The sequence below is a fragment of the Pocillopora damicornis genome, chromosome 8, assembly GCF_964200805.1.
Source record: "Pocillopora damicornis chromosome 8, jaPocDami1.2, whole genome shotgun sequence".
NCBI classification, from domain to species: Eukaryota; Metazoa; Cnidaria; class Anthozoa; order Scleractinia; family Pocilloporidae; genus Pocillopora; species Pocillopora damicornis.
In genome coordinates, this window is record NC_142677.1 from 13820675 (window position 1) to 13833637 (window position 12963).

A 12963-nucleotide genomic window follows, 5' to 3' on the forward strand; every position below is an offset into this window, starting at 1 on the left:
TACAATGATGATAATAATAATGATGATGATAGTAATTCCTCAAGAAGCACACGTGCTCTTAGCATACAAAAAAGGAAAGGTACTGTGTCCTTTTTTTTTCATCACAGAATCCTTGTGGAAGCAGCCCATGTCAGAAAAATTCTACTTGTCAATCTGGGTTTACTTCAAAAGGATACTGTTGTGTCTGTCCACAAGGATTAGGGGGAGAGAATTGTGACTAAAGCTTATTCATCAAGTAATGCAAATATTCCTGCCTTTTTTATGCTTCTTGGTATTCTTGTTTTTTTGCTTAAGAAAATTTCCGAAATTCTCTAAAGTCATTGACTGCATTTTTAAATGTTAGTTGTGTATAACGAAAAACCCCCTTCTACTTCTTAGGAAGTATTTGTTTATATCATAATTATCTTAGGTTGTCGATGGGCAATCCGTTTTGCGGCTTGGGGAATCATTAACTTAACACAATTTAGCATGTTTTTTTTTCCTCAAACCTACACATTGCGATTTAGAGAACAAGAGTTATTATGTTACGACTTGTAGTGAGGAAGTCAAACTAAATAAAAGGATCTCGATAAGAGATGAACTTTGTTCGTTTGTTCCACGATAGAGTCACTTTTGAGGTAGATCGCGGCGTTTCAACTGCAATACGGTTCGTATGCCTTGTTTTTGTAGGCAGTGGCGAAGAACCTCTGATACACCCTTTATGTAGGGGAGAACGGCGGTAGATTTAAATTCTTTCGCGGGTTCTTTGTTGGCTGTTACGCTTGTTGTCTTTGCGAGTTTTCGTACAAATGAAGAAGGATAATCATTAGAAACAAGTACTGATGACAAGTTTTTCTTTTCCTCAGAGATACCTGACGGTTTCGTTGTGTGGTGTTTGGCTAGGTCCTATAGACACTTAACAAAACCACGCTTTACTGACTGAGGGTGATGTACATCATAGGTTAGGTACTGGTCAGTGTGGGTGGGCTTTCTGTAGAAAGTGGTAGTGAGAAGACCGTCTGTTTCCCTTGTGACTGTTGTGTCGAGAAAAGGAATGGTGTTATCTTTCTCGATTTCCATGGTAAAACGAATAGTAGGCTGTTGACTGTTTAGATGTTGTAAAAAAGCCATCGACATGGTCCCGGTCTAAGACTGTGAAAGTGTCATCTACATATCGTTTCCAGATCTTAGGTTTGCAAGTCGCATTTGTTATCGCCTGTCCCTCAAATTCTTCCATGTAAACACGTAAACAATCGACCTCATCGCCTGATGAAGACAATAAGCGCATATTTTATTACAAGGATCTCAATGGGCTTAACCGTTAGGCGTAAAACGGCCAAAAGATTCAGCCGTTAGGCGTACACAATTGACAAATTTAAACCGTTAGTCGTAAAAAAAATCAACCCCAAGGTATTTTCTGGTGACCACAATGGAAAGATATCAGCCGTTAACCGTAAATAGGCCAAAGTTTAATCGTTAGTCGTAAAAGCCATCAACACATTAAGTCTCTCGAGTAAGGGTCATCAATATCTCTCTGACAAAAGGCTAACGCTCGAAACGTCATCCCATAAACTTTTTACGGTGGCCAATTTACGTTTTCAATCTTGTTGATAATACTAAATTATCCTGTTATACTCTCCCACCGACGCAGCACCACAGTTTTTTTAAGAAACTTTCCCCCTTTTTCCAATTGATTCAGAGGTGCCTGACTCACTTGGCTAGGGAGCTCCGTGGACTTAGGTCTATAATCATGCAGTCAATTCAAAAAAACAATTTCTAGAGTTTTCCAAGGGAACAAGCAATTTTCACTAACCTGGACTATTTCTGTCATTTATTTTTATTTTAAGGTTGGACGATGGTATTCAAATACACTGGAGGAAATTCTTCCTCTCCGACTGCTGACGCGTTATGGAGTTCATCTGATACATTATCAGAAAATGTTATTGCTGTCTTAGATACCACCTCAACCTATTAAGGAAACTATAAAAACTGTATCGTTCAAAGTTGGCAAACTTTTAACCCTCAAGAGGTAAGTCCGGAAAATATCTACATCACAGAGGGTTAGGCTAAATGCACCTAAATCCATGCACAAGTTTCTTGTGCAACGTTAATGTATTTCCTTAGAAATAGCCTGCAAAAATAAATCAGTTAGACTTTTTTTGGATTTTTTTGTATTAGCCTGAGGTTTCTACCTTATGGAAACTTGTCTTCAATTGTCTGTCACGAAACACTTTTCCAAATGATGTTCATCATGTTCCTAAAGGTAAATCAAGCAGGCACTTTTCTGAACTGCTCGTGCCTTTTTTAAAAGGAATTAAGGAATAATAAGGAATAATAGAAAATAACATACACCAAACAATTTGCTTTAAAGAGAGACATCACTGTCCATGCAATGAGATTTCTATTAGTTACTTTCTTTTGTTTACCTTACTTCCCAAACCTTAAGAGTGTATCGTCTAGGGAATAGGTACTCAGTGCCAGGTAATAGTGTTCATCTTTTATCCTTGCAGAAGAACAGTTCTTAGAAAAGGAGTTATGTGTTGAAATTGTGTGTAGTTCTCGCACTCCATATCTTTAATTCTCAAAAGAATCTGACTGGTCGCAAGGTAAAACCACGACAAAATATGCAAACCACAAAGAAAATTCTGAGCTGAAACAAAAGTGCTTAATCAGAAATTATGTTAAAAAGTACTTATGGTGTTAGAGAACTTTTAATGCTACGAGGACAATTGAAACACAAAAGTTGCCGTGCCCAAGACAGAGTGATACTAGAACCAAGCCGATAGAATAACTTCTGGCTCAAATATCTGCCTTCACGAGTTTACATATACTCGTGTTATGTAGCACTGATTGATTGATATTGATTGATAAACTATAGTAATCCTTCAAAATAGGTTTGCAAAGAGACAATAAAAAGTTGATTAACAATTTTTTAAATTCTCCTACGTAACGATTCTTATCTTACCCTATACTCATGTATTTGACATGTAGACAACAACTCGTTTTCTTGTATGACTTCAGGTTCGTGTAGTGCTTTACAAGAATGGAGCAAAAGTTATGTCTATGAAGTTCAATGCCAGACGAACAACTAACGTGGACTGGTTTACACAAAATAATCTACTTCAATCACCATGGACAGATCTTAAGAGTGCGACAACTTTAAAACCCTTTCGCATCAATGGCCATCACGGTGCACGAAACTTTGAAATTACAACTAAGTACGCAGGATGTCCTAATGATGTTGGGTGGTTTATGATCGGGGGACCTTACTGTGACTGGGAGAGATTTCACTCTGTACCGGCAATTATGTACAGTAAGAAAACTCACAAAATCACACGGGATAATGCCCAAGGTAGAAATTGGTTTTATAAATCTTGGAATACCTCTGTTATGGTACAAATTGATGTAAGAAATCTTGGAAGACCTCCCTTACTGTTTTTGTTTGTTTGCTTGTTTCTTTGTTATTAAATCAGGGAAATAACGAGATATATCCTAAACAAACATCATGGAATGGTTTCGTTGCCATTCATTCTTTTTTTTAATTAAAGCAGATAAAACTTTATGGAATAACCATTCTGTTTTTGTTTTGCTGAGATAATCGTTGAACTCATCTGGCCGACTCCTTCTTGGATAACTCGGCTATTTCCTTTTCTTCTACAGGGGCGTGACCTGGATTTTTTCAAAGGGAGGGGGAAGTCACACCGTTTCAAATAGAGAGTACTCGCCAGATTGCCATTTCGACCTTTCATAAATATTGTGTAATAGTGACATTTTAAGACGCCCCGTCTCCCTTTCCCCTCTCACTATATCATCTGAGTGTCAGAATTTAATTGCAATTGTTAATTATTGGGCAAAATTCCGTTAGGAAATTGAGAGGAGAAGTGTGATAACTGCACGATTCATCTGAAATTTAACCTTTCCGATGATTACAAGGCCGTTGCTCAAAAACAGGTTTCATTCGGGAAAGGTCACTTTAGCCAACTTTTTATTTGTTTTCCTCTCCATCTATCTCTAATTATGGATTATGTCTATTTAATAAGATCTCAATAAATAGTTTACTATCTATTATTTATCGGTTAATTTTTTTTGTTACATTCTTTTCTCAAGCCGACGTCGGAGGCGCTGAGGTTATGGTTGTGTATGTACGTCGAAGACCAAGGATGCCAGGCAATTAATAATCCGAATGAAATGTTGAGAGGTAAAAATTCTGCTTTAACGTTGTACGAAAAATGACTGCAAGATCCTACAAATCATACCAAAGTGCTTTACTATTGACCTTGATGGTTTTCGAGAAGAACTGGCTCGTTGCTGCCAACAACGCTTATCCTTAACAGCTTTCCTCTCTGCTCGAGACATTTTCTTTTCGTCATCAGAATGACGCGAGCTTTTCAGATGGATGTTCGTTGACCGCAACTTGCCAACGAAACTTGCCCTTATTAGATAGCTTCATGGCCTTTATTCTTTCCGTTACTAATGCAGTACCTTCTCTTGAGGCGCGTTTCGCTCTCTCCGAGGAACTACTTTTCATAGCGTTCGAAGCTTAACACATCTTATCAAGACTTGAAACTAATGATCAAGTTGCTCAAGTTGCTGTTAGTTGCTCTTACAGACGCAAGTGTAGTTCTCACGACGAAACCTCTTTACGGCTTGGTCAAATGCAGTGCCATTACTTACAGAAAAACTTTGAGCAAACTTTGGCTGGCGTAGATTTGATTAATTTTGCGATCGACGTCGAAATAGCAGATCTGATTGCTTGAATAATGGATGGATCGCTATGGATCCAATATGGCTACACCATCTTCTCCTGCTTTCGTGAGGTGAGATGTCAAAAGTTCGTGGATCTTAAAATTAACTGCCTGTGCGGAGGTGTTCACAGACCCGACGGACGAACTCTCAATTCTTATCACTCAACAACTATATACCGTTATTCAAAAAAGTTATCAAATAATATAATACATATCAAGACACTCACTAATAAACATACATTGCCATTCAGAAGGTGCAGGAAACAAATATCTGCTCATCGTCGTAACGCAGATATTATAATATTCTTGTCAATTTGTTAATTTACACAGGGTTATAGTTATTGTGTTAGTTGATATATAAGATGGGAATTTCAGGCAACTTTGTATTAGTTCGATAACGTTGGGGATGTGTGAAGTTAGCAAGACAAATAACCTTAACAATTGACGGCCTTTCATCCTTGCAGCCACTATTGAGCAAAACTGGCCACGTAAACGGAGTTTAAACGCCTTGGTATTCTGTTAAAAATTATATTTAATTTTCCTCATTTGACAATTGGTTCCTACGCCAGCGTGCGTTCATCGAGATATAATGCACGCGGGAAGTTTGGAGAGCACGAAAGATGCTATGTTATAAATTTATAATACCTTATATGGACTTCTTGTTCAACAAAATTGTACCATCAAAGGCAAATATATGGAACTCTCGACAGCTATTGGTTGAAAAGTGAACAGGAAGTTAATTGGAGCTAATCTCAAGCTTAGTACAACTGGGAAACATTCAGCTTGTACAACTCCATATCTGTATGACTTTGTGCCATGTCTTTCGCTTGGATCTGTTTTCTGTTACTGGATCTGTGTTCAATGATACCTAAGATTGCCTGGTCACAAGGTTAGTTATTCAAGTATGTTCTTTGACAAAATGAAAACTGAGATATCGATTCTTTTACTACTACCGTAAAAAAAAGAGGCGCGATTGACAGAGGATGAAGCAACGGTGTCATCGTCATAGCGTTTTTAATGTTTCCTGCATGATACAGATGGCAGCTTTTCAATTTTCTGATGGAAATAGCACGTTAGCATTTACCGCTGTTTGCTCTTTGACATTATGGGCCGCTTATTTGCACGAAGCCAAACTATCCCAAACCACGGTTTCACCTAATCATTGGACCTCGAAGATTCTCTATAATAAGAGCTGATTAAATTGAATAAATGTCCTTCTACTATTAGCTTTCAGCCCTCTTAACGCTGTTCACAAAAACGTAATAGTTCAGATGAAAGGTTCGGCCAAATAGAAGATGGCTTAGAAAGTGGTTTTCTTAAACTAAAGCTAAACTTTGGTTAAATAACCAACTCTATGTGTTTCGTGAACTGTTGAAGAGGGGAAGTAGTGTGATACGATAGAATCGCACCGTAAGAAATCGCAAAAATCTTAGATAAATTAGTGAGGAGCATATCCAGACGTTTCTGTCTAATCTTTTACAGTTGGAGGATAGTACATTTTAATAAGTTTAGAGAAGTTGTGGGCCATAGTGTGCTAACTCTTTGCTCATTAAAAAAACATGACGAACTTTTATCTGCCGTTCACGCAGAATAGCTTTACGAGGCGTACTACAAACAAAATTTCTACTCCCACAAATGAAGGAATTTACAAAAGTGGAAATATTCCGCTTGCGCGGAACTGAAAAGCTGAGCGCCGTAGAAAAGCCTTGTAAAAAAATGAGATGGGCCCAATGCAAATTACCGTTCAATTCCGCAGATGGATGTCTCGTACCCTACATTAGGTATTTATGTGAAAATGCAAGCAGTTACTCTCCTGACATAACCATGTTATTGAACATTATCATTCTAAAATGTGGTGAAAACAAATACTTTTTGAGCCAATTTTGTGTATCCTCTCTGCGTTTCTGTGAACTTTGCCGCCAAAGAAAGAAAGTGGTGCGCGTTATTCTCCTCTAACGAGCTCGACGACACCGACAAATTCAAAGAAAGCAAGAGTTCGCATCGCTATTCGTTTCCAAATTCATCACAATAAGTTTTTCAAATGTTAGTCCTTGCTATAGATGTAAGGAACTCGCATTATTTAAGGGGAATAAAATGCAATTAACAGGAGCCTCGAAAAATAAATTTTCATTGACACATATCGATAATGTTGATCAGTTACGGATAACGACGGGTTGGTTTTCTTTTTAGGTGTGACAGCAAATTCAGATGAGTGCAGAGCCATTCTATTCAAACCAGTCATCAAAGACAAGTATTTACTTAATCAGATAATCAAATCTGTGCCAGTTGAAAGCGAACTAAGCTGTGAACTAATTTGTTATGAGAACCCCGACTGTGTGTCTTACAACTACGGGCTAGTACTAAGTGAGATTCCTTCATGCGACCTGAATAACAGCACTCATTTACAAGTCACCAGCGTGAATTTCATAACCAGAAATGGCTTCAGCTACCGAGGAATTGAGGTAAGCCTTACAACCCGAGCACAACAAAGACTTTTTTTTTCGTTAAAACTTCACTTGACACGACTGACTGGTTGACCACAGAAATGTCAACAGAAACAAAAGGTTGCTATGTTTAGGCATGATTACATGAGAACTCTTTAATTAGGCAATTTTACATCAGTGGGACGCGGTGCAGCATACAACAGACCTCGGTTATGGCGAAATTAATTTCCCAAATGTTGGAGACCAGATTAAATCTTAATGCTTTTTCGAGAGAGTGACTCTGATGACATTTTTTCAAAATTATAATGATGATGATAATAATGATGATGACAGTAATCCCTCAAGAAGCACTCGTGCTCTTAGCATACAAAAAAAAGGAAGGCGCTGTTTCCTTTTTTTCATCACAGAATGCTTGTGGAGGCAGCCCATGTCAGAAAAATTCTACTTGTCAATCTGGGTTTACTTCAAAAGGATACCGTTGTGTGTGTCCACAAGGATTTGGGGGAGAGAATTGTGACCAAGGTATTTTCAGCTTATTTACCAAGTAATGCAAATATTCCCGCCTTTTTATGCTTCTTAACATTCTTGTTTTTCTGCTTTAGAAAATTTCCGAAATCTTCTAGAGTCATTGACTGCATGTTTAAATATGTTAGTTGTGTATAACGAAAAACCTCCATCTTAATAATAATAATAATAATAATAATAATAATAATAATAACAACTTTATTTAAGGAGTGTAACACATAACAGTAATTAAACTGATAAACTAGTGGCCTTTGATCCTAAAAGTACCATAATTAGAGTTAAAATGTATGTAAAATGAATTCGAGGATTATAAAACAGGTCTATAAGAATGCAAGCTAAAAACTATATAAAATAAAATATGTCGCTTGGGTCGCCTCGGTTTCGCGTTTGAAACGAGGGCAAGCGAGGTTTAATTTACTATCGCATTCGGACTAAAATGTTCTACTTCATCGTATCTCGTTAGAAAATGTCTGTGAAAGGCCTTTCTGAAAGAAGCAGCTGTTGTCGTCTCTTTTTGTAGGTTAGTGGGTAGCTGGTTCCACAGCCTTGTCGCAGATACGCTAAAGGTCCTCCCTCCCTCGGTTTCACGATTGAAACGGGGGGCAGGCGAGAATTAATTTACTATAACGACCAGTTCGTGTGTGTAGGTCTGCATTAAATTTAAGTATATCGTACATATGTGAAGGACGGCTTCCTAGTAAAAACTAAGAAAAAGGAGCCACTCTAACTTTTTAAAAAGTTTCACGCTGTTTGACCTTGTATCAGCTTCCAAGATAACTCGGGCAGCGCGTTTTTGAAGCTTGAAGACTCTCATTATGTTATCACTTGAACAGTTTGACCAAACAGTTGATTCATATAACATTAGTTTTTTTATCACGGCGTTATAGTATAATATGCGCTGTTTATTGGGGAGGAATCTTCTTATCTTCCTAAGCAGTGCTATTATTTGGGATATATAGTTACTTACATAGTTCTTCAACGTGAATATTAAAGCTTAAGTGTCGGTCAATGGTGAGTCTTAGGAGTTTCTGACTATCCACCTGCTCTATATTTGAGTTCCCAAGATGAAGATTTAAAGAACTAGCAACGATCTTATTTGTAAGGCGTTTCCTAGTTACCACGAGACATTTCGTCTTGGCGGCGTTTGTGACCATCGTGTTGGCAGCCGACCACTGCGAAAGGTCACCTAGGTCTTGTTGAAAGGCTGATGTGATGCCGAGAAGTTCATCTGTCACTTCGGATGAGAAACTGAGAGTGGTGTCACCCGCATAGATGTCAACGGCAGAACGCTAAGCTGGTAAGGGTAGGTCTTTGATGAACAGGAGAAACATAATAGGGCCCAGTTTGCTCTCTTGTGATACTCCAGCCGTCACAGTTCTTGGGGAGAACGACATCCGTCAATGACTACATATTGTTTGCGTTCACTCAGATAGTTGCGTAGTAAGTCTAGTTCGTGACCACATATCCTAGAGGCATTCAGTTTCGTTAGAAGTAGATCATGGTCTTTGAGGTCAAATGCTTTCCTGTAGTCAATAAATACGAGCCCCGTTGCTCTGTTTTTGTCTAAGTTAAGGAACAGCTGGTCTATTAATCGAATGAGGGCGGTCTCGGTGGAGTGGAATTTGAGGAATCTGGACTGGAGGTGATGGCGTAACGCATTTTCCTCAAGGAAGTCGTACAAGTGGTCACAAATATGCTTCTCAAATAGCTTAGAAAGTATCGGAAGCACAGTTATCGGTCAATAGTTATTCTTGTCATCATGACTTCCTTGTCCCTTGTAAATGGGGGTCACCTTACCGACTTTCCACTTTGTTGGGAATGTCTGAGTGTCGATGCAGTAATTGATTAGCTTACAGAGGGAATCAGCGATGGCTGGTGCCGCAATTCTCAGCAGTTTGGCACTAAAACCGTCGTCACCTGTAGCTTTATGCAGTGGAACAGAAAGGAGAAGGTCTACAACTCGTTCCTTTGATATCTGTGGGAGATTTAACGTTCCAGACACTTGATATAGCGTAGGAGAGGGTGCCTGCTTAGGTTGACAGCGCAAGTCATTTTTGAGCTCTGACTGAGGATTTAAGTTGTTTTGCTGGTTGAGAAAGAAGCTGTTCAGTGTCTGGGCAATTTCCACTTTGTTTGAAGTAGTCCCATCGTTATCAACTAGCCGCTGGAGACCACAATCGTGATTGTCACTCCCTGACAGGAATTTGATCAAATTCCAAAGTTTTCGCGAGTCTTGCCTGTTTTCAGAGAACTTGCTTTTGAAGTATGCTTGCTTTGTTTGCCTAATTAAGTTATTTACGTTATTTTTCGTATGTCTGAAGTTTAACCAGTCGTTGTCTGATCCGCTTTTCTTGGCTTTGGTGAGAAGTTTATCACGTGCTTTGCGATAAGAAGTTTGGAAAACACCCATTCGTAAAAACAGTTCACAACCTAAATTTGTCCCAAATTGTTAAGGGTGTCACCCGGCCATTGCCCAAAGCCTACCTCGATCATATTTGGTCGAGTCACCCTAAGCGGCTAATCAACGTGCGAGGTTTCCCATCAGGACTGTCTGATCACCTACCGACCCATGTCACCTGGAAATACAAACCAGTCAGACAAAGCGCAATCGCACATACGACAATCACCTACCGTGACATCAAGAACATAGACAAAGAACAGTTTATTGCTGCTTTGAAAGAAGCGCCTTAGGATTGTGCGTTTGCTTTCGAGGACCCCAACGACGTTGTCGACACCTGGTATGAAATATTTAATGACGTGTTGGTAAATATCTTCCACTTAAACTCAAGCGAGTGAAAAGGAAAACCCAGCCCAAATGGTTTAATGACAACATCGGGTGATAACCTTAACAATTTGGGACAAATTCAGATTGTGAAGTGTTTTTACGATGGGCTATCATTAACCTCCAACACAATTTAGCATGTTTTTGTTTTTTCAAAATCGTCTCATTGTAGTTTAGAGAACAGGAGTTATTCTGTTACGACTTGTAGTGAGGAAGTCATTCGTGCCAATTTATCAATCAATTCAATAGCATTCCTGGACGGTATTAGTATGAACAAGACAATCATTAATGCACTCGTACAAATAAATCAGTGTTTTTTATTTTCAACGTGCAAGTAGTGATTTTCAACTGAACACCGATTTTGCCAGAACTTGCATTCAGTAAATTTCGTCCCCTTCATTCGCTTTCTAAAGGGTTTCTGACCGCAGGAAAAATGCCACGAAGAAATCGAATATCACTCGAACACAGAGAAAGAATCGTGAGAGGATTTGAGGACGAGGAGGAAGTGATCAACGGCAAGAGGCATTGTGGCGCGCTACATCAGAGACGTCAGGATCCAGGAAAGACCACGAGGAGGTAGAAACAACGTGCGCGTGGACGAAGAGATGAGAGATTGCCTAGAGGAAATCATAAACGAAAACTGTTTACTCACACTTGCTCGGATAAAAAGTGAACTGAGGAGACGGCTACCACTAAAACCTCAGATCCATGACCGCACCGTGGCAAGGACATTAGACGGGATGCGGGAGTGAAACTTGCAAGGCCCCTCCCTGCGGACAGAAACAGACCTGATGTGACAAACAAGCGAGTGGATTACGCCACCTGGTTTATGAACCATGCCGTAGTGCGCCACTGTGTGTTTGTCGACGAATGCGGCTACAACATCTGGACGGCCAGAAGCCATGGTAGAGCGCGGCAGGGAGAGAGGGCGTACCGTCAAGTGTGCGGTCAGCGAGGACGAAACCTGACTGTGATAATGGCAATTTTGCCAATCAATGGACTTGTGTTTTCCTCGGCAGCTCTTAGCGGATTGAAAGCTTCGCACAGGCAAGGACAAGTCCCGAAGATGAGGTGATCTTTTTGTATGACGGAGCACCGGCCCACCGAAACCCAGTCATTTCCGCCCCAAACACAGAGCTTAAAATGTTTCCTCCCTACAGTCCTTTCCTAAACATTGTGGAGCAAGCAATAAGCTGTCTGAAAGCGGCGATCAAAGCTGACATCTCGCGTCCGGAAGTTCAAAGACGCATGGATAGCAGAGATGAGGCCAGAGCCGGAGGAATCTCACTGGGGAAGTTTCGAACACAACAACTGCTTGAAGCTCTGCACAGAAATATGCGCAATGATACTGCTTTATGCAGACCTATCTGCCAAAATGTTTGAATAGAGAGATTATTGAAGGGTAAACTGAAATTCAAAACAAGATAACTTTGGGATAGGTATTTTTCAATTGGAATTCGATGTTTGAATATTGAAAATAAAAAAAGCTTAATTAATTGTACAAGTGCATAAATGATTGTCTTATTCATACCAAGGCCGTCCAGGAATGCTCTTGACTTGCAAACAGTGTGATGAAAATGTTAATGAATGGTTTATGCCCTTTTTGATTATGTATAGTCCCTAGTGACTTTCAAGATGGTTTAAATGACTTGACTGTTAGCGCAAATGAAAGTATATTTTCCTCTTTTGTTTGACCAATGACGCCTAAGAATGCCTAAAATTGTTATTGAATGCTGATTAAAATGCAAAAATAGTTAATGAATCTGATTTACGTTCAAATGGTGGTTTTTTGTCTCTAATGATTGTATTTCCACGCAATTGTTCGCCCCTTAACACAAATAAATGCGTATTTTCTCGAAATGAGCAGCAAAAGGTGTAGTACAGCAGAGAGACCTGCAGATCACTGCATCGTGTGCGAGGATTCATAGAAGCATCTTTTTTTTCTTCTTGTTATTTTTCCAGTCATTCTTCTTCAGAACTGTTCTCAAGCCCCAAAGGAAACAGGAGTCTACAAAATTTCCAATCATGGATCAGACTCATTCCCAGTGTACTGCGACCAGACAAGTGATGGAGGTGGTGCGTCAAACTAAATAAGAGGAGCTCAATGGGGTTAACCGTTAGGCGTAAAATGGCCAAAAAATTCAGCCGTTAGGCGTATAAAATTGGCAAATTTAAAGCGTTAGTCGTAAAAAAAAATCAACCTCAGAGTGTTTTCTGGTGACCACAATGGAAAGATATTAGCCGTTAACCACAAATAGGCCAAAGCTTAATCGTTAGCCGTAAAACCAATCAAAACATTGAGACCCTCGAGTAAGGGTCATCAGTATTGCTCTGAATGAGGACCAACGCTCGAAACGTCAGCCTTTAAACTCTTTATGGTGGCCAAGTTACGTTTTCAACTCAGTTGACAACATTAGATTACCATGTTATACTCTCCCACCGACGCAGCACCACAGTTTCTCTCGAAACTAACCCACGTTTTTCCCAA

General features: G+C 39.5%; 2 pseudogenes across 2 annotated transcripts; both read left to right on the top strand.

Moving 5' to 3' along the window:
• The first annotated feature begins 491 nt into the window (after positions 1 to 491).
• Positions 492 to 7850, top strand: LOC149041491 (uncharacterized; annotated as a pseudogene). The gene is made up of 7 exons (XR_016179325.1): positions 492 to 1060; positions 1827 to 2008; positions 3001 to 3298; positions 4057 to 4146; positions 6915 to 7186; positions 7576 to 7690; positions 7771 to 7850. The product of XR_016179325.1 is annotated as an uncharacterized LOC149041491 (transcript).
• LOC149041492 (uncharacterized) lies at positions 6922 to 11881 on the top strand (annotated as a pseudogene). Its single transcript, XR_016189018.1, has 2 exons — positions 6922 to 7186; positions 7576 to 11881. The product of XR_016189018.1 is annotated as an uncharacterized LOC149041492 (transcript).
• The last annotated feature ends 1082 nt before the right edge of the window (positions 11882 to 12963 follow it).